We start from the raw sequence: 21075 nt of genomic DNA on the forward strand, positions 1-21075 counted from the left end.
TTTAGGGTGGGTGAGGTAATATCTTTTATTGGACCAACTTCTGGTGGTGAGAGAGACAAACTTTCGAGTTTACACAGAGCTCTTCTCTAAAATCCTGGGACCAACATGGCTACAACAACACTACATACAACGATGAAAGGTATTGTGGTAGTGCCTAGCAACCTAAACCAGGTCTGGGCCCCATTGTGCTAGGCGCTGTACAAAGATATAGAAATGTCCAATCCCTTGTACCAACGAGTTTGCAATCTAACATATTTTCTCAGAGAAGAGGGTCAGACTAAAGGCACAAGGGTACCGGGGCTATCAAGATTCAGGGACCTTCGTGGCTGACAAATGATAGACAATGCAGCTTTATTGTGCTCTTTACAGCCTACCTGCAGTAAAGTGGCATTATGTCATATCCTGTCTTAGGATGTGGGGAGAGTACATCATCGTGTCATGTGACACAAGGTCATCGCATGGTGAAGCAGTGTCACCACACAAGATCCCAACATAGCAGCCAATGAGTGCCCATTACTACTGTCTAATAAAAACTATGTTGGCCAGGGCACCCTGAAGCTTGAGCTCCCCTGGATATGGCCCTGTCATTCCCCACAGTTATAGTGACCCTGGCTGAAGTATAAAACTATGTAAAATAAATCTGTTCAGAAAGCCCCACAGTGAGCACCCACAACAAAGTTAGCTGGATCTTTTATGCATTTTACAGTGCCCCTAACTATTAGAGGTGAACCACTGCAATAAAGCTGAGGCATAATTTGTTGGTAAACTTTTACAAATAAAGGAACTGTTTTTGGCTTTCTCTGTGGGCAGAATGCCCATGGTCAAAAGCTGTTGGTTAATATTGTGCTTAAGGATCAGTGGTTTGTGTCAGTTGTGGTCACTTGACATGCTTTTGCCAGCTGGTATAACACCATGTCAAATGGGTCAAAGCCAAAATAAACATGCTCCATGAGCTCATGGTGTCTTAGATCACAGTGCGTGTGAGCTCTCTGAAGCTTTAGGACAGACTTGGAAGGCTTTAAATCATTTAAGCTAATGTTTCCAGCAGGGATGTTGGATTGTTTTGCTGTTTCACCAGGGAAAAAAATAAGCATAAAATATTGACACAAAAGAAAATGTTGACTTTAACCATGGCAGAGATCAGGTTAAAGGCTTTTGATCGCAAACTCCATTCATGGCAAATCCAGGGTTTTAAGGGAAAGAAATGAAACAAGGAATTTCAAGGAATGGGTAAGTGGTAAAATCCAGCCTGAAGTACAGTGTGTAAAATGGAAATGTGTGCATATATGTAAAGCTCAATGTGAAATTATGAGAAACTAATACATAAGATGAATATTAGGAGACCCTGCTGGCTGGCTAGTTAGTCATTCCCAACTGGAGGTTACATCAATGTAGAAGTGGGTCTTGAGTAGGGACGGAGGACAGATTAGAGGTTTTATAGCTTAGTTCAGGGAGGATATTCCATGATGGGAAGGGAGGAAGAAAGTACAAAGATATTAAGGGCAATGAGGTTGGCATTGATGACAGAGTGGAATAGGGATGACATGATAAGATAGAAGGCCCTGCTCCTCCTCCCAATGAAGTTAATGGCAAAACTATTGACTTCAAAGTTCAGTATCACAGGCCCCTAAGAAGGGGTGAACAGGGAGGGCAAGCTTGTGAAAGGTCTCAAAGGGAAGGGCAAACTGTCTGACCCGGTGTGAAAATGAGTTTGGTCTCTGTCCAATCCTGGGGATTGAATAGCACACTAGGTCCAACTCTGCCATCCAGCAGTCCCAGCAGAGAGACTAAGGCAGGGGTAGTCAATAGGTGGATCACGGGCCAAATCTGGACAACCAGGTACTTTTGAACAGACTCCGAAATCTTTTTATTTATCGTCATTATTGTTATTTTTTTTATTATTTTCTCTGGAGTCTGGACCTTGACCGAGATCTGGACAAAAAAAAAAAAAAAAGAAGGACTACCCTGGGCTAAGGTCTGAATGGTCCGGGGACTGACATGCTCTCCTGTTGTTCTTTTCAGGGTTGGAGGCCCTGGGGAAGCTAGTGCCCTGCTGCCCATTCTGTATGTGCTCTGTAGGTAAAGGGAGGGGTTCAGTCACTTGGGTTCAGGATCTGGAGCCTAAGCATTGAAACTCTCCCCTCCCTCTAGATTAATGCTCAGAAGGGAATTTTTAAAGCACTTCCCTAACTCGCCTCCTGTTTCTATTCTGGGTTTCCTTTCCTCTGACAGTACCACACCACGGCATTCGCCGCTCTGCCAGACTCAGAAGGAAGCGGGGGCTTCAGCGTCCACAAACAGAGAGAGCGGCGTCTTTGGAAGCTTTCAGAGCAGCTTGTCTCAGGTTTCCTTTCCTTTTTAATGGTTCACATACCGCTCTCAACGTCTGTCTCTGATTTTCTGGGCACGACCTTGATTTTACATCAAACATTCCCCAGGTCTCTTTGCATCCTGCTGTTGTCTGGCCGGATTATTGTCCTTAGAGCTGATCTTTCTATTAAGATGTTTGGTTTTATTATTTTTCTAACCTAAAGCCCATCTAAAATGTAAAGCCATGTTCAGCCTTTCCTCAAAGACACCTGTACTTTGAGTCTTTGTTCGTGATTTTGCTGTCAGACAGCAGTGAGGTAAGATACTTACACAGAGAACTAACCTTGGGAGATATATTTATTTTTATCAGGTGAACTGAAGCAAATTAGTAGCCTCTATGATCGGCCCCTCTCTGTTCATAAGCCAGCTTGATGAGATACTGTCTGTATTACTGTTACAGAAGCACTTCTCACGTCTCCACTTATATAATCTATTTATGTGCCCCCCCCCCAGCTCCTTGGTATGTGAATGCGTCATATGCATAGGACCAAAGGTATTACCAGATGGGATCAGATCCAAGGTCCATCTAGTGCTGTATCCCATCTCTGGCAGTAGACAGTGCCAGATGCCTCAGAGGAAGTTGTACAAAACCCACAGTAGGCAGATATGGGATCATCTGGCTCCCTAGCATAGGTCTCATCCTGACCTCTATCAGTGAGAGACTGGCTTTAAGTAATGGATTTATCACCACAGCACCTCTGTGAGGATGGCAGGGAAGTGTTACTATATTCCCATTTTACAGATCAGGAACGAGGCAGAAAGATACAGAAACTTGTCCAAGGTCACGCAGGAAGCCTGTGACAGAGCTGAGAACCCCGGTTTCCTGAGTTCCAGACCAGCACCTTCACCACAAAACCATCTTTGTTCACATTTCTTTCAGCTGCGTCCTTACAAACCGAGGTTGTGCCTGCTTTCTGCATGGCTGTTAACTGATGCCATAACAATAGGGGTTTTTCTCACTGTCCTTTTCTCACCTCCTCTCCTGCTCTTACACAGTATCCTGTGCTGGCCTTTACCCCAGGGAGGCTGCAGTTCAGTGGCAGTGTACGCGTGTAATTTGTGAAATGCTCTGAGATCCCTCAGGCTGAAAGGTTCTGTGTAACTATAAAGCAATAGTGTTATGCTGTACTTTTGGAAAGCTTTCAACTTGTTTCTTTATTTGGTGGACAATCTCAAAGCAGCGGCTGTAAGCAATAGAGGTACGCTGACCTCCAAATCCCTGATTCTGAGCTCCCCTTCTCCTGGAGGAAGTTTGGATCAGCATCCTATTGTTGCAATAAGTTAGAGCTAGAGCCCAGATCCAAACACCCTAGATCTTTGAGCTAGTTTGTATCTGGATCCAAACTTCACAACTGTTTTCCTAGCTATATAGGGGGCTAAGCTGGAACCCTGGATCCCAGTTCCTACATTTAGGGAAGTACTGATCTGACCAAAGTCACTTGGGCCTATCTCTGAGCAGTGAGGGATGATCCTCCAAAGAGTTAGAAAAACACCCGTAAAGGTGGAACCTTACCAAACCATGTGGAGGTCTTGGTTGTGCAAAGTTGGGCTAGAAGTCTCACACAAACACACTTATTCACAAGATGTTCAGTGTTTGCCACTTCCAGACGGTCCAGAAATCCCAAGAGCGCAAACTGTCACTTCTGCATTTCCAGCTCCAGCCAGCGCAGAGAAATTAAAACGTTTGAAATTCAAAATAGGCCTGGATTCAATTTAAGTTTTAGGTTAAAGTTCCTCTTTTAAATTTCCTGTAAATTCTCATTTTATCTGAACTGGGTCCCTAGCAATCATGCTTCTTTAGGATAGCACCAGCCGGGAGCTTGGTTTGGTGAGGGGCCTGGAGGCGGAGGAAGGTGTCTGTGTGTAAAAGGACAGTGCTCTTTAAAGGTCCAATTAAACTTTTATTGACTTCACTGGGAGTGAAGAAGGGGACTTAAAGGCTCATCCTGTACTTCGTACTAAGTCAAAATTGCCACTGACATCAATGAGAATTTTGCCTGAGGAAGGACTCACAGGGTGTGGCCTAATATGCCAGAAATTTTAGGCCTCATAAAACATAAGCAACTCACATGACAAGTCAGGTAGAGTATTTTTAAAAAATCCCCGGCTCTTCACTCTGCTCTACTTAATCATTTTAGGCAAAATTGTGCTCTTGGATGCATGTGTGGGGCTCACATTACCACCAACGGGTGCCACGTGTGAATATCCAAGAGCAGAATTTGGCTCTTACTCACCTGGCTCCACTGTATAAACCATTCCACTGCGGGATCCTTCTCTCTGTGCTCCATGCGCAGACTGCTATTTGCTCTTTCCCTGAGCTCAAACTGCGCTTCACCCCAAGGAGTGAACATATTGCAGCTCAACTCAGTGCATGCAAGATGTGCTTTGGAAGATTCCCTTTCCCTCCCCTCAGGGCCCTTTGCGTGCTGTCACAGACCCTTGCTAATTGGATACATCTGACCTGCCAGCATCTTTGAAAGTCTGCAGAGGATCCGTTTAAAGAAACACATTTGGTTTCACATTGAATTTACAGAGTGAAAGTTTTACCAGCTGGAAAGTTCTGAACCATAGTTGATCTTTCCATGAGGAGCGAATAACAGATTGGATCCAGACCCTTTCTGGTTTCAGCTTTCCTCTTCACTTATTCCACTCATTACCTTTTGGAAAAAATGGTTATCGTAAATGCTAACCACCAGTGTCTTAGGCGTGAGTTAAAGAGACAAAATCAAACCCAACAATTCCTGCTTCCTGTTTATAAATGATCTTGAACTCGGCTTCTCAGCTAACCGCATGGTTCATAGCTGACGTATCCCAGTGTGCTGTGTCCTCTTAGATGACGCGTCATAACACTGTGAAGTGTGTGATGGGATCCACACATACAACCAGGCATGAGCCTTCTGCTAACACACTAAATAATAATCAGCATTGTTTTACTGTCACAGAGACTGATCCAAAGCCTACAGAAGTCATTGTAAAGACTCCCATTACCTTTAGTGGACTTTGCATCAGACCCATACAAGCCCTTCTTTTGGGTAGATCTCAAAACACTTCATAGAGGAAAGAAAGTATCATTATCCCCAATTAACAGATAGGAAAGCTGAGGCCAGCGTTTTGCCCCAGTCTCTCAGCAGGTCGGTGGCAAATCTCAGAATAGAACCTAGATAGTCTCCTGACTCCCAGTCTTATCCATTAGGCCAGTGTTTCTCAACCTTTTTGATACTAAAGACCAGCAGGCTGCCTTCCTAAACTGTGCCAGGGCGATCTCAGGGGCTGGCGCCAGTCCACGGAGAAACACTGCATTAGACCAGGCTTCATCCCCACTTTGCTGGCATGCCTGTGGAGAGGGGAGATTATCAATTGATCTTTAGTGAAATAAGTGCAGTGTAACTTAGACTTTATATTCCACATAGAAGGTTTAAGGCAATCAGGGTGAGAGGAACTATATAAGCACAAGGACTCCATTTAAACTGCACTTATGCTATAATTTAAGCAATCTAGAGAATAATGTGTGTGTAAAGTTACTGAAAATGACACACATAAAAGTAAGCATTAAACTACATATACTTAAACATGAGGAAAGATTACAATAATATTAACACAAGGAAATAAATTCGTGGAGCCCCTGTGACTGGATGCTAGCTGTAGCGCCCTGGTTGCTGCAGCACCGGGAAGACTGCAGGCTTAATTGAAGGCAAATAACCCCTTTTTATTAGGGATTACTGAGACTTGGGTGGCAGTTGCTGGGCTGATGAGGCTATTGGCTCAGTAATTGTGAGGCTGTATGTTTGGGAAGCACAGGAAGTGAAGGGGAGCTCAAGAGGGTGATTGAGCCTAGGAGAGGAGAGAAAGCTGTGTGGAAGTCTCCTCCTGCTGTAAACCTGTGGTACATTCTGTTGTGCTTTGAAACTGAAGGTTAAGTGCACATGTGGTGAAAGACAAATAGTCCGCACATGGTTGTGACTGGGAGACCACAAGAACAGGCTAGGCAGTGGTACTTGCAGGCAAGGTGAAGGGATGCCCTGTGATAGCGCCATCTGTGCAATATGGAGGTTTTTAAGTATGTAAGGAACAAAAGCAATCCTAGCAATGGGATAGTCCCATCACTAGATAGAGGGGTAAAATTGTTAATGATGATGCAGAAAAAGCAGCAGTGCTCAATACATGTTTCTGTTCTGTATTTGGAAAGAAGCAGCGTGATATTTTTGTATCATGAGAATGATGAAGTATTTTCCAGTTCATTAATAACTAAGAAGGATGTTAGACAACATCTACTAGGGATAAACACTTTTAAATAATTAGGCCTAGATAACTTGCACCCAAGAGTTTTAAAAGAGTTGGCTGAGGCGACCTCTTTGCTGCTGATGTTAATTTTTAATAAATCTTGGAATACAGGGAAATTCCAGAAGACTAGAAAAGTGCTAATGTTGTGCCAATATTCAAAAAGGGTGAGTGGGATGACCCGGGTATCTACAGACCAGTTCGTCTGACATCAGTTCTGTGCAAAATAACAGAAAAAATGTTACAGGATTCAACTGATAAAGAATTAAAGGATAGGTATATAATTAATGCCAGTCAACATGGCTTTATGGAAAATAGGTCTTGTTTAATTCTTTGGTGTGATTACAAGTTTGGTTGACAAAGGTAACTGTGTAGCTGTAACATACTTAGACTTTTGTAAGGTATGTGACTTAATACTGCACAACATACTAACTAAAAAATTAGCACTAAACAATATCAAAAAATCACATCTTAAACAGATTAAGAACTAACCAGCTGATAGTTTTCAAAAAGTAGTTGTCAATGGGGAATCGTCATCAAATGGGGGGGTTTCTAGTGGGGTTCCACAGTTCTAGATCCAGTGCTATTCAACATGATCTGAAAGTAAATATAAAATCACTGCTGATAAAATGTCCGGATTACATGAAGATTGGCAGAATGGTAAATAATGATGCCGACAGAGCAGTTATGCAGAGCGATCCGGATTGTTTGGTAAACTGGGCCCATTCAAACAAAATGAATTTTAATGCAGCCAAATGCAAAGTTATTATGTCTAGGAGCAAGGAATACAGGCCATATCTACAGAATGGGGGACTGTATTCTGGAAAACAGTGACCCTGTAAAGGATCTCGGGGAATAAGCAATGTGTGAATAAGCAACTCAAGATGAGCTCTCAGTGTGATGCTATGGCAAAAAGGGCTAATGTGATCCTTAGATGTTATACAGGGGAGTAGTGAGTAGAGGTAGGGAGGTGATTTTACCTCTATATAAGGCATTGGTGAGACCTGTACTGGAGACTACATCCAGTTGTGGTGTCCATTTTAAAGGATGTTGGAAAATTGGAGAGGGGGCTGAAAAGAGCCACAAAAATGATTTGATAGCTCAGAGAAAATGCCTTACAATGAGAGACTTAGAGCTCAATCTGTTTAGCTTATCAAAAAGAAGATTGAGAGGTGATTTGATTACAGTGTGTAAGTACCGTCATGGGGAGAAAATACTGGGTACTAAAGGACTCTTTAATCTAGCGGAGAAAGGTATAACAAGAATCAATGGCTGGAAGCTGCAGTCAGACAAATTCAGATTAGAAACAAGGCACACGTTTTTAACAGTGAGGGAGATTAACCATAGGAACAAGAGAAGTGGTGGATTCTCCATCTCTTGATGTCTTCAGTACTGGATGCCTTTCTGAAAGAGATGCTTTAGCCAAACACAAGTTATAGTTATGGGGCTCATTACAGAGATAACTGCATGCACGTTATCAGAGTTCAGATTAGGTGATTTAATGGTCCCTTCTGGCTTTAAACTCTAAGCAACTATGAATCTGACACTGAAAGCTTCCCTGACTGGTGGAGTTTCCGAGGAGGATGGCACTATAAACACTGCCTGACCTCCCATGGGGTATGGCTGCTCCCATTGGTGCAGGAGTGAATCAAACTACTCTCTGGAGCGTGGTATCTTCGCGGCTGAGACTTCGCACTAGCTGAACTAGTTAAAGATGGGCTCAGACCAAAATCCAGATCTGAGCTTTGTGGCTCAGGCTCAGCTGTAGCGCCAGGGAAGCCACCAGCCGAGCCGGTGTGGTTGTAGTTGTGTTGTATCTGTATTGCATGCATGGGTTTATTTTGTTTAACTTCTGTTTTGAATAGAAATACTTGCCCAAGGCAGGAAAGTTCTTGAAGGAGAGCTCCTTGCCTACTGCTGACACTGAGCATTCGATTGGGAGCACTACTCCTGCGCCTTCATTATGGAGAGATCAGCTTTGCTGCTTCGGTCTGGTTCTCCAGTGCTGATTTTGCCTTGCTTCACTCAAAAGCAGCATTAGAGGAAGAGTGCAAACAGGGCCGGATCTAAAGCCTATTAAAGTCAATGGGAGTCTGTCCATCTTTGGATCAGTCCTGTAGTGAACAAGAGAAAAAGGGATGGGGAGGGGCCAGAGAGCAAGAATGAAGGGGAACAGAAAGCAAAGTGGAGGCAGTGTGGTCTACTGGTTAGGTCACATGACTGGGGGGCTCTAGATCTAGGCTCCACTCCAGGCTCTGATACTGACTCACTGTGTGGCCTGTTAGGATACTTTATCAATCAGTTCTTCAGTTACCGCCATCTGTGAAATGGGGACAATAGTACTTCCCTATCTCTCAGGGGTTAGGGAGTCTAAATACGTTTGTGTTTCTAACGTGCCCTCATGGAAGGCACTGTACAAGTGCTATGTATTATCATGTTTATACGGATGAGGCAGAAAATCTCTCGACCGCAACAAGGAGCAGGACTGGAGGGTCAAGTGTCACTTCCTTTCAGTCGGTTGGGCCTACTGGTTGTAAGGTTTTTAAATTGAGTGAATTTATTACAGAGGTGCACCCGAAGGGAGGAAGGAATTAATCACAGCCTCCAATCAATAGCATCCACTAATGAAGCATTTTTCTCAGTGAAGCTCTGTGTAATATTGCAAAGCTGCAAGGAGGTGGGGTGTGGAGTGGATCAATACCATTTGGTTTCACTGTATGCATCAGGAAAATCATTAGTTTGAACAAACCAGACTGCACAGCACAGAGATTTCCCTTAGAACTGCCTTTAATAAAGGGTCCCTTCTGAATTATCCCTAAAAAGATCGAGATTTGTTTGGGGTAAAAACCTAGAAGCTGAGATATTATCAAATGATCCAATCCTCAGGTATCTGGGAAATGGATTAGCTAGACATTAGAAGAGGCATTCTCGGGAGATTTCTGGTCCTCTGTTCTACTTAGGTTTTTAGACTGCACCTACACCACTGCATCTAAAGGGCTTCCTGATTCTAGTCCTGCACATGGAAATGCCAAGACAACTTTTTTTTTTTTTTCAATATTTCATCCAGTCCCAACCACAACTAGGAAATGGGGGATCTACAAGGTGGAAAAGCAAATAATGGTTAGAAGTTCTCCAAAGAGGTGTAAGTTTTCAGATTTCTCATGGAAAGCTGAATTCAGGATTTTTTTCTCTCACACACACACACTGCTCGCCACCTTCTCCCCTTTTACTCCAGCTCTCTTCAAAGTCTTTGCACTGTTTCTCCAAGAAACAATGGTGGGGCGGTGGGTGGCACAAAAATGTTTCACAGGCCCAAAATGCGAAGCCTGATTCGGCTTGTTAAAATGTTCAGCTGTCTCTGGGGCTGGGCCTGAGCCGACTCAGGCAGCTGCTGTGCGGCAGCTGCCACAGATGCTACCAACAGGACTCCCCGCCTGCAAACCCTACCAGTGCCAGTGGGAGTGCCTGGGGAAATCGCTACATCCACATAACCTCTCCATTCCCACGGCTGCTGACTGCTCCTGCGACTCAAGTGGCCAAGCTGCTAACACAGGACACCCACCTGCCACCCCCGCTATTGCTGGAGCTACCTAGAGGAGCCTCCATGAGGTTATGGCGAGGGGGGTGCATGTTGGATGGAGAGGTGCAGAGCCAGCAGTGGAAGAAAGGATGGACTTGGGGATGGTGCATGAATATGGAGTGGCTGGAATGTTTTACACAAAATGTCACAGGTATCACTTAGTGGACTGAGGCAGAATATTTTTGAGGAAGCCCCTTGCTCAAATTTGGGCAGCTGATCACTGGTTGCACTTGAAAGAAAATGCATCGGTTCTGCGCTAGAGCTATTTTTGGTGAACATATGGTGCTCAGTTATGCAGCCACATCATACAGGCAGCTCCCAGTGACCTCAATGACTGTTGCTTGTATGCAGCAACTCCCGCATCAGCCCTTCGGTGTCAAAATTGGGGCAGTATTCATTTTAAAACGAATGCGTCCTTGAAAAGTGAAATAGTTGCTGCCATAACTTCCCGAAGTCTAGTGTCCCAGCTCTGTCACCATGATGAGATTCCCATATAGCTGACATCCAGGTTTAACCAGTTTGTATTTTCCTTGCAAAATGGTGAAAGAAGTTCCAGTTCACCAGTTCCCGCTGACAGTTCATAGAGCATACAAGGCTCAAGAAGGCTAAGGGGAGTTTGGATGAATGTTTAACTGATCCAAATCCTTCTTACAGCTGATGGAGTGCCCGGGGGTCAATAATGCAGGATTCTCAGGGCCAGCTGGTAAGTGATTAAAGGGCTGTTAGTTTAGTTTAGGCCCAACATTTAGATTTTGCAAAAATACGGGAAGGGGAGGAATTAGAAAACCCTGATAGAGATCAGATGTGTTGCATTCATTAATTAAACATTCATAAAAACTTTCTTTTTTAATTTAAAGATCCCACTGCAATGTTGGAATTGCAAATGCTGCAGAGTTATACACCAGTGCAGGGGAACCAGAAAGAGAAAATAACTATGGTCAGAAAGTGAAATTGACCACTGCAGTTTCATGCCCACCCTGGCTGGCCTGTAGAACATAAACCAATAGTTCAAATTGTAAAAAGGCTGATTCACCAGTGTTCACCTAATTTAACGTCTATTTTTACATTCCACTAGATTTGTCCTGATGTGACTCCACTAAACCAGTGTAAAACTGGTGAATCAGGCCCCCAGGTAAGTCTTTCACTGCGAATAGCCTATTAGGTTATAAGACTGATAGTAAGGCCTGGTCTACACTATGAGTTTAGGTCGAATTTAGCAGCGTTAAATCAAATTAAGCCTGGACACGTCCACACGACGAAGCCCTTTTTTTCGACTTAAAGGGCCCTTTAAACCAGTTTCTTTACTCCACCTCCGACGAGGGGATTAGCGCTGAATCAGCCTTTGCGGGTCAGATTTGGGGTAGTGTGGACGGAATTTGATGTTATTGGCCTCCGGGAGCTATCCCACAGTGCTTCATTGTGACCGCTCTGGACAGCACTCTCAACTCAGATGCACTGACCAGGTAGACAGGAAAAGCCCCACGAACTTTTGAATTTCATTTCCTGTTTGCCCAGCGTGGAGAGTACAGGTGACCACGCAGAGCTCATCAGCACAGGTAACCATGATGGAGTCCCAGGATCGCAAAAGAGCTCCAGCATGGACCGAACGGGAGGTACGGGATCTGCTCGCCATATGGGGAGACGAATCAGTGCTAGCTGAACTCCGTAGCAGTAAACGAAATGGCAAAATATCAGAAAAAGTCTCAAAGGCCATGAAGGACAGAGGCCATAACAGGGACACACAGCAGTGCCGCGTGAAAATTAAGGAGCTAAGGCAAGCCTACCACAAAGCCAGAGAGGCAAACGGAAGGTCCAGGGCAGAGCCGCAAACATGCCGCTTCTATGCGGAGCTGCATGCCATGCTAGGGGGTGTAGCCACCACTACCCCAACCGTGTGCTTTGACTCCATCAACGGAGAATCACGCAACAGGGAAGTGGGTTTGTGGACAAGGAAGATGATGATGAAGACAATGAAGATAGCTCACAGCAAGGAAGCAGAGAAACCGGTTTCCCCAACAGCCAGTTTATCACCCTGGACCTGGAACCAGTAACCCCCGAACTCACCCAAGGTGTGCTCCCAGACCCTGAGGGCACACAAGGGACCTCTGGTGAGTGTACCTTTGTAAATATTACACATGGTTTAAAAGCAAGCGTGTTTAATGATTAATTTGCCCTGGCAATCGCAGCCAGTACAGCTACTGGAAAAGTCTGGTAACATGTATGGGGATGGAGCGGAAATTCTCCAGGGACATATCCAGAAAGCTCTCCTTCATGTACTCCCAAAGCCTTTGCAAAAGGTTTCTGGGGAGGGCTGCCTTATCCCGTCCGCCATGGTAGGACACTTTACCACGCCAGGCCAGTAGCACGTAGTCTGGAATCATTGCATAACAAAGCATGGCAGCGTATGGTCCCAGTGTTTGCTGGCATGCAGACAACATCCATTCCTTATCTCTCTTTGTTATCCTCAGGAGAGTGATATCATTCACGGTCACCTGGTTAAAATGGGGTGATTTTATTAAGGGGACATTCAGAGGTGCCCGTTCCTGCTCGGCTGAACAGAAATGTTCCCCGCTGTTAGCCACGCGGTGGCGGGGAGGGGTGAAGTGATCATCCCAGAGAATTGGGGGTGGGGGGGGGGAGTTGGGTTTGTGCTGCATGTTAACCCGGAAACCACAGCCCCTCCTTTTACATTGCAAACCCATTTTAAATGGCCAACCCAACGGGTGCTTGGTATGGGAAATGAGGGCACTGCTGTTTGAAACCATTCCCACATGTTATGAAGGTTAAAAAAGCCAAAAGACTGTGGCTTACCATGGCTGCCTGCAAGCCAAATTCTGCTGCCTGGCACTGCGTGAGTTATCTCTCACACCAAACCGGCAGGCCCTCAATATAAGAGGAAAAATGCGACCTTGTAACGAAAGCACATGTGCTGTGTAATGTGAACAGCAAAATTTAACGTGAAAGAGTGTACCCATTGTTCTCTAAAATGTGTCTTTTTTAACCACCTCTCCCTTCTCCTCCACCAGCTGCAAATGTTTCTCCTTCATAGAGGCTAGTGAAGATTAGAAGGAGAAAACGGCGGACTCGGGATGATATGTTCTCGGAGCTCCAGATGTCCTCCCACGCTGACAGAGCACAGCAGAATGCATGGAGGCAGTCGATGTCAGAGTGCAAAAAAGCACAATATGAATGAGAGGAGAGGTGGCGGGCTGAATCGCGGGCTGAAGAGAGCAAGTGGCGGGCTGAAGAGGATAGGTGGTGTCAGCTTGCTGACAGAAGGCAAGAGTCGATGCTCCGGCTGCTGTAGTATCAAACTGAAATGCTCCAGCGTATGGTTGAGCTGCAGGAAAGGCAGCAGGAGCAGAGACCGCTGCTACAACCCCTGTGTAACCAACAGCCCTCCTCCCCAAGTTACATTGCCTCCTCACCCAGACGCCCAAGAACGCGGTTGGGGGGGGCCTCCGGCCACCCAGCCACTCCACCCCAGATGATTGCCCAAGCATCAGAAGGCTGGCCTTCAATAAGTGTTAAAGTTTTAAAGTTTTAAACTGCAGTGTGTCCTTCTCCTTCCCTCCTCCCCCACCCCTCCCAGGCTACCTTGGCAGTTATCCCCCTAGTTGTGTGACGAATTAATAAGGAATGCATGAATGTGAAGTAACAATGACTTCATTGCCTCTGCAAGCGGTGCTCGAAGGGGGGAGGGGAGGGTGGTTAGTTTACAGGGAAGTAGAGTGAACCGGGGGGGGGAGAAGGGTTCATCAAGGAGAAACAAACAGAAGTTTCACACCGTAGCCTGGCCAGTCACAAAACTGGTTTTCAAAGCTTCTATGATGCGCACTGCGTCCTGCTGTACTCTTCTAACCGCCCTGGTGTCTGGCTGCACGTAATCAGCAGCCAGGCGATTTGCCTCAACCTCCCACCCCGCCATAAATGTCTCCCCCTTACTCTCACAGATATTGTGGAGCGCACAGCAAGAAGCAATAACAATTGGAATATTGGCTTCGCTGAGGTCTATCCACGTCAGTAAACTGCGCCAGCGCGCTTTTAAACATCCAAATGCACATTCTACCACCATTCGGCACTTGCTCAGCCTATAGTTGAACAGGTCCTGACTACTATCCAGGCTGCCTGTGTACGGCTTCATGAGCCATGGCATTAAGGGGTAGGCTGGGTCACCAAGGATAACAATAGGCATTTCAACATCCCCAACGGTTATTTTCTGGTCCAGGAAGAAAGTCCCTTCCTCCAGCTTTTGAAACAGACCAGAGTTCCTGAAGACGCGAGCATCATGTACCTTTCCCGGCCATCCCACGTTGATGTTAGTGAAACGTCCCTTGTGATCCACCAGGGCTTGCAGCAGCATTGAAAAGTACTCCTTGCGGTTTATGTACTCGGTGGCTTGGTGCTCCGGTGACAAGATAGGGATATGGGTTCCGTCTATCGCCCCACCACAGTTTGGGAACCCCATTGCAGCAAAGTCATCCACTATGACCTGTATGTTTCCCAGAGTCACTACCCTTGATATCAGCAGGTCTTTGATTGCGTTGGCTACTTGGATCACAGCAGCCCCCACAGTAGATTTGCCCACTCCAAATTGATTCCCGACTGACCGATAGCTGTCTGGCATTGCAAGCTTCCACAGGGCTATCGCCACTCGCTTCTCAACTGTGAGGGCTGCTCTCATCCTGGTATTCTGGCACTTCAGGGCAGGGGAAAGCAAGTCACAAAGTTCCATGAAAGTGCCCTTACGCATGCGAAAGTTTCGCAGCCACTGGGAATCGTCCCACACCTGCAACATGATGCGGTCCCACAAGTCTGTGCTTGTTTCCCAGGCCCAGAATCGGCGTTCCACGGCATGAACCTGCCCCAGTAACACCATGATTTGCACATTGCTGGGGCCTGTACTTTGTGAGAGGTCTGTGTCCATGTCAATTTCCTCATCACTCTCGTCGCCGCGCTGCAATCGCTGCAATCGCCTCCTTGCCTGGTTTTGCTTTGGCAAGTTCTGGCTCTGCATATACTCCAGGACAATGCGCATGGTGTTCATAGTGCTCATAATTGCCGCAGTGATCTGAGCGGGCTCCATGATCCCAGTGCTATGGCGTCTGGGCTGAAAAAAGGCACAAAACTATTGTCTGATGGAGGGAGGGAGGGGCGAGTGACGACATGGCTTACAGGGAATTAAAATCAACAGAGGTGGCTGTGCATCAGGGAGAAACACAAACAACTGTCACACAGAATGGCCCCCCCAAAGATTGAACTCAAAACCCTGGGTTTAGCAGGCCGTTGATTTCACAGAGGGAGGGGGAAGCAAATGAATACAGAACAAATCTGGTCCATCTATTTTTTACATCTTAGGCTGGCAGCAGACGGTGCAGCATGACTGATAGCCATCGGCATCTTCTGGGTGCTTGGCAGAAGATGCTGTATTACGACTGCTAGCCATCATCGTCAAGACTGTTCAATAGGACTGCCGGCAGGACTGAGTCTCCAGGAGACAAAACATGTCTGCCCAGGTGCCTCTGACCTCACTGAGGAGTACGACGACGACGGATACCAGCGTAATACACCATCCGCTGCCAAAAGGCAAGGAGCTGCTGCTGTATAGCAATGCAGCCCCACGTCTGCCGGCACCCAGATGACATATGGTGATGGTGAGCTGAGCTGAGCTGAGCGGGCTCCATGCTTGCCAGGGTATGTTGTCTGCACAGGTAACCCAGGTAAAAAGGCGCGAATCGATTGTCTGCCGTTGCTATGATGGAGGGGGAGGGGCCTGACGACATGTACCCAGAACCTCCCACGACACTGTTTTTGCATCATCAGGCATTGGGATCTCAACCCAGAATTCCAGTGGGCGGCGGAGACTGCGGGAACTGTGGGATAGCTACCCACAGTGCAACGCTCCGGAAGTCGACGCTAGCCTCGGTACTGTGGACGCGGTCCGCTGACTTAATGCACTTAGAGCATTTTATGTGGGGACACACACAATTGACTGTATAAAACCGATTTCTATAAATCCGGCTTCTATAAATTCGACCTAATTTCGTAGTGTAGACATACCCTAAGTAATACAGATAAGGGAAAATCTTTTTTTATTTTCCTGCTCAATGTGAATTTATATTGACAGTGTTCCTTTAAGCTATGGGAGGATTTTGGATGATGTATTATTTAAAATGTTATCATGTTCATTAATATTTTCAAATTGTGCTAAACCCCGTGTGCATCATTACACAGGCGAACAATAAGCAATCATACATTAAGCAAACTCAACATAATCCAAGAAGAAGTCTGTTATTGTATTTTAGAATTAGATACACACACTGCCTCTTACTGAGTTCACAGTCCAGCCATATCAAGCTCTTACAAAAGTCCCTGCGAGTGAAATTCACAGTGTCCATTATATCGCTCTGTCTGGCAATAAACGTGTGGAGGGGAAATCAGTGTAAAACATCATGTGAACATGAAAGAAAAGGAAAAAATAAACTACTCATCATGCACTCAAACAACAAGGATTCAAATAATCAGCATATCCCACCTGCTCCTCAGAACCCTCAAATCTCATTTAGATTCAAACAAAAAATGCAGCAAGTTGAAGGGATTTGACCAGCCTAATTCTGGGGATGGAATGGCTCTGAGCAAACACCTGCTTCCCTCAGGGACCAAATCCAACCAATATTCAGCCTAGCCCAGTCGGACAGAAAAGACCCTTCATTACATCAGATGATGTCATCTGTGGGAGGAGACAAGAGAATTAAAGCAAGATGCATTATAGCTGCAAGGTACAAACAGAAACCTCCAAGAGCAAATCCCCAAATACAGATAATAATAATGCTGTTGATTCCATAAAGTCCACAGCGGATGGTAGGAACAAATAGAACAGGCAGTAACTACTGCCCGAGTTTCCATAGAGTTCCATAGTTCCTCATGAAGGGAACGGGAGTGAAGCAGAACATAAATGCCTCCCTCTGTTAGGTCCATAATAGCCTGCTTCTGCTCACACTTACACCCCTGTAAATCCAGGAGTACTTCCACTGACATTAATAGTTACACCAGTGTAAAACCAGGGAAAGTGAATTAGGCCATTAGTCATTACTCTCTATGTAGGTTGCCTGAGTTAACCATTGTTTTCTAGGACAAAGCCATCACACCATGATACCATGTTTGCATCATGATGATGTCTTGATATTGCATCATCATGCTACCCTGCAACAGCACAGTGTTACAAGCCATTGTCGGACACTTGGCAGGGGGCACACCGGCACTGCCAAATCTGAGACTGGTGGCAACTATAGTCTCCAGAGTGTCCATGTCCATTACTGTTTAATGAAGTCTTTATTCTGCATGCTGAACACACAAGTGAGCTGCTTCTGACAATAGGAAAATACATGTCTGGCCAACAAATTTTACCTGGGGTCAAACGGATTATAGCCTTGGAAAGACCCCGTCAATCTAGCATCCTGCTTCTCTACAGACAAGCTAAGTATGACCTCCCCAGGAAAAGGCTGTTCTTCTCTTTCAGGAGGTTAGGATATGACACTCATCAGAATAGAAACTAATTCAAGAGTCCTGAAAAGTGAGAACTTTCTTGCATGTTTTAACCAGGAATATGTTACAGATTTTCAGGTCCTCCCATAATCTGCTTGATAGATATCTCTCAACAACTTGTCAATTTTTGGACCTGATAGACCGCATGACTTGAGTCTGAAAGATATGGAAGGATTTGGAGGCCACAGGAGAAAGGAGGCAGTGTTGGAGCCTTGCAGAATTGAGAGAAGTGGACCCCCACACTAAGTTGGATCCCAAATCTGGTGTCAAATCCCCCAGACCCTGAATTTCTAAACCCACATCATATTCCTATCTCAGAATGTCCTGTTTTCCCAAAATGCATTTAATGAGCATCAGATTTCTCAGGGAAAACTTGGAGAAATACAAGGTCTTAGAAAGTATTCTACCAGCTGAGTGGGAGCCAGAACACCTGGATTGTATTTCAAGCTTTTCCACTGAGTCACTGGGTAACTGGGGCAAGTCACTTGCCACTTCGGTTCCAGTTGCCCACATGATTAATGGTGAACATAATGCTTCCCGGAGGAGGGGGAAGGTGCTTACAGGATTAATTCAATAAGTGTTTTTAAATGCTTTGAGATCATCCCATGGCTGCAAATGCAAATGACGATTATCCTTTACTTTTCTTGAATTAAAGACGTTTGCATGAGAACAAGACCGTTGCCTTCGCCTAATTTGCTCACTTTGATGGCTGTTCTGTTTTGAAAAGAATGATGCTGATTTGAGCAATCAATGCTCTTTGTTCAACAGGGTATTTTCCCCTTTGTCCAAACAACGCTATTGATTATACACAGATCAGTGCCAATGAAAACAAAGAGATAGAGCTTGTGTTGGCTTGGCCCCAGCTGTTATAATCCACAGCAGCAAACCTGCTCCTTGTAAAACCCCTCATTTCAGAAGGATCCCGGGCCCTGCTGATTGAAATAGCATTTTCCCCAGCTCCCTAAACCTAATGTAAACTAGGTGGCTCCAGGCCAGGCCAGGTTTTCTGTTTGTGCCAAACTGTCTCAGCATGTGCCCTGGCACAGTCACGCCCTTGTGCTTTCATTGTAAAGCTCTGACCTCTCTGAGGTAGACTGACCTCTTGGAGGATCTGAAGGACATTGTTCCTAGTATTGATCTTGCTGCAAGGTGCCATGGAACTGCTTACTTGAGCTATTTCTGACCTGGCTGCTTCCCGCTCTGCTACATGCACTCAGGAAGAGGGAGCGTGTTTAGAGCACAGAGCCAGGAGTCCGAGGTCTGTTTCCCAGTTCTGCCATTTACTTGCTAAATGATCTTGGGGCAAAATCATGTTAGTGTTTGATCCTGCTCCAGTTGAAGTCAATGGCAACCTTCCTATTGACTTCAACCATTCAGATTCAGCCTTAAACTCTGGTTTCCCTGTCTGTGAAATGTAGAAATAATTCTTGCCTTTGTCGGAAGAGAGTTGTGAGGATCGACTGATTATTGTCTGTAAAGTATTTTGCAATCCTAGGGTGGGCAAATAATGCAAAATTATTGTAATGTGAACGTGTGTATGTATCCCTGCCTTTCTCTGGACACTGAACTGCTCTGTAATGTTGACGCCATGGCATAGACACTGACTCCGTGGATGCTCCGGGACTGAAGTCTTGATTTCAGCTGCTACCAGAAGCAGAAATTCCAAATTATCATACAGGAACAATTCTTGCAGTCTTTCCAATCAACTGAAACCAGGCAATACTGGAAATCTAGCAAGAAAGCCTTTTCTTGTGATGTTTTCAGCTGGATTTCTTTACTGAAAGATATGAATAAGTTCAAATACATACCTGGAAAGTCTTAGCCTCAATGAAGTCAGCAGCAAAACTCCCATTGATTGCAATAGGACAGGTTCACCCAACAACCAAATCTTTCAAGTCTCTTGTTGCAAATGCAAACATTATATATATATATATTTGAAGGCTGACATTTTTAATGCATTGCTTGGCACAAATAGCATTGTAGCCAGAAATGAACACAAGGCTGCTGCATCCTCCAGAGTAGTTAAGGAATTGTAGCTGGAGAATTTGGGATTTTAGAGACTAGTTTTGAGCCTTAGTACGTATAATGTGACCACTTAAGCATGTAAACAGGATGACATGTGGTTTAAAAATGTCATTATTAATATAAAAACAAAAATACAATGTGGCAACTTAATCCTCTACTTGTGTTTTCTCTTTGCAAGGTGGGGACCCTTGGACTTCCATCACAGACCAACTGACACACTATTCCAGCATTAACAGAGTTTCCTTTAGTGAAACCGGATCAGCTTCGACAGAGACATCTGCTAAAGTCAGCAGCGCTCACATGTTCCCTGGCTCACACAACCTTTAATTTGTTTTGCTTCTTTCTTTAAAAAAAAATCCCTTTTGGGGCACAATGGGGATCCAGATCTCAGTTAGCGTCTCTAGGCTATCCTGTGATACTGCTACCAATGATTATTATACTGGTATGTCAACCTGGGGAACTCTTTGCCAGACAATGTTGTGAAGGCCAAGACTATAACAGGGTTCAAAAAAGAACTAGATAAGTTCATGGAGGACAGGTACATCAATGGCTATTAGCCAGGATGGGTAGGGATGGTGTCCCTAGCCTTTGTTTGCCAGAAGCTGGGAATGGGCGACAGGGGATGGATCACTTGATGATTACCTGTTCTGTTCATTCCCTCTGGGGCACCTGGCATTGGCCACTGTTGAAAGACAGAATACTAGGCTAGATGGACTTTTGGTCTGACACAGTATGGCCGTTCTTATGTTCTTATGTTAAGTTCATCCAGTCAAAGGGCAGACATGAATTGGCATCTGAAAGAAAAACAAAGGTGATGTGGTTTTAAATAACAAATAGAAATTATTACACAGCATGAATCCTCACCCTGTTCTTTTTTTAATCAAGCACAAATCAGTCTTGCCTAATCTATCTATGCAGTTCTAACATGCATACCACCACAGGATCAAGGTGCTGAATGTACGTCCAGGGTCTGCCTGCTCCTGTGTTGCTGAAAGTTTGACAGACACACAGAGCTGTCCAGAACAATTCCTCACTCCTCCTGGAAACCAAGATTATTTTCTGTCAGTTCATTCTTACGCCCATTTCTGTTTGCCTTTGTTGTGTTCCCCCTTGCGCTGTTCAGATCCTGATCCACCTATCACTGAAACCAATAGGAATTTTGTCGTTGACTTCAGTGGGATCAAGATTGGGCCGTTAGCAATCTGTGTTATTGCAAATGCTTTCTGGATTTATTTATGCCTGTGGCATAAATAGTTCTTCCTTTCTGAAGGACACGT

The 21075-nt window shown here is 45.2% G+C and overlaps 1 long non-coding RNA gene across 1 annotated transcript; it reads left to right on the forward strand.

Moving 5' to 3' along the window:
- Nucleotides 1–2241: 2241 nt before the first annotated feature.
- LOC115271183 lies at nucleotides 2242–20249 on the forward strand. Its single transcript, XR_003899790.1, has 3 exons — nucleotides 2242–2344; nucleotides 11304–11360; nucleotides 19977–20249. It is a non-coding gene; the product is annotated as an uncharacterized LOC115271183 (long non-coding RNA).
- Nucleotides 20250–21075: the final 826 nt, after the last annotated feature.

The sequence above is a fragment of the Terrapene carolina genome, unplaced genomic scaffold, assembly GCF_002925995.2.
Source record: "Terrapene carolina triunguis isolate 2854851 unplaced genomic scaffold, T_m_triunguis-2.0 Scaffold85, whole genome shotgun sequence".
NCBI lineage: Eukaryota > Metazoa > Chordata > Testudines > Emydidae > Terrapene > Terrapene triunguis.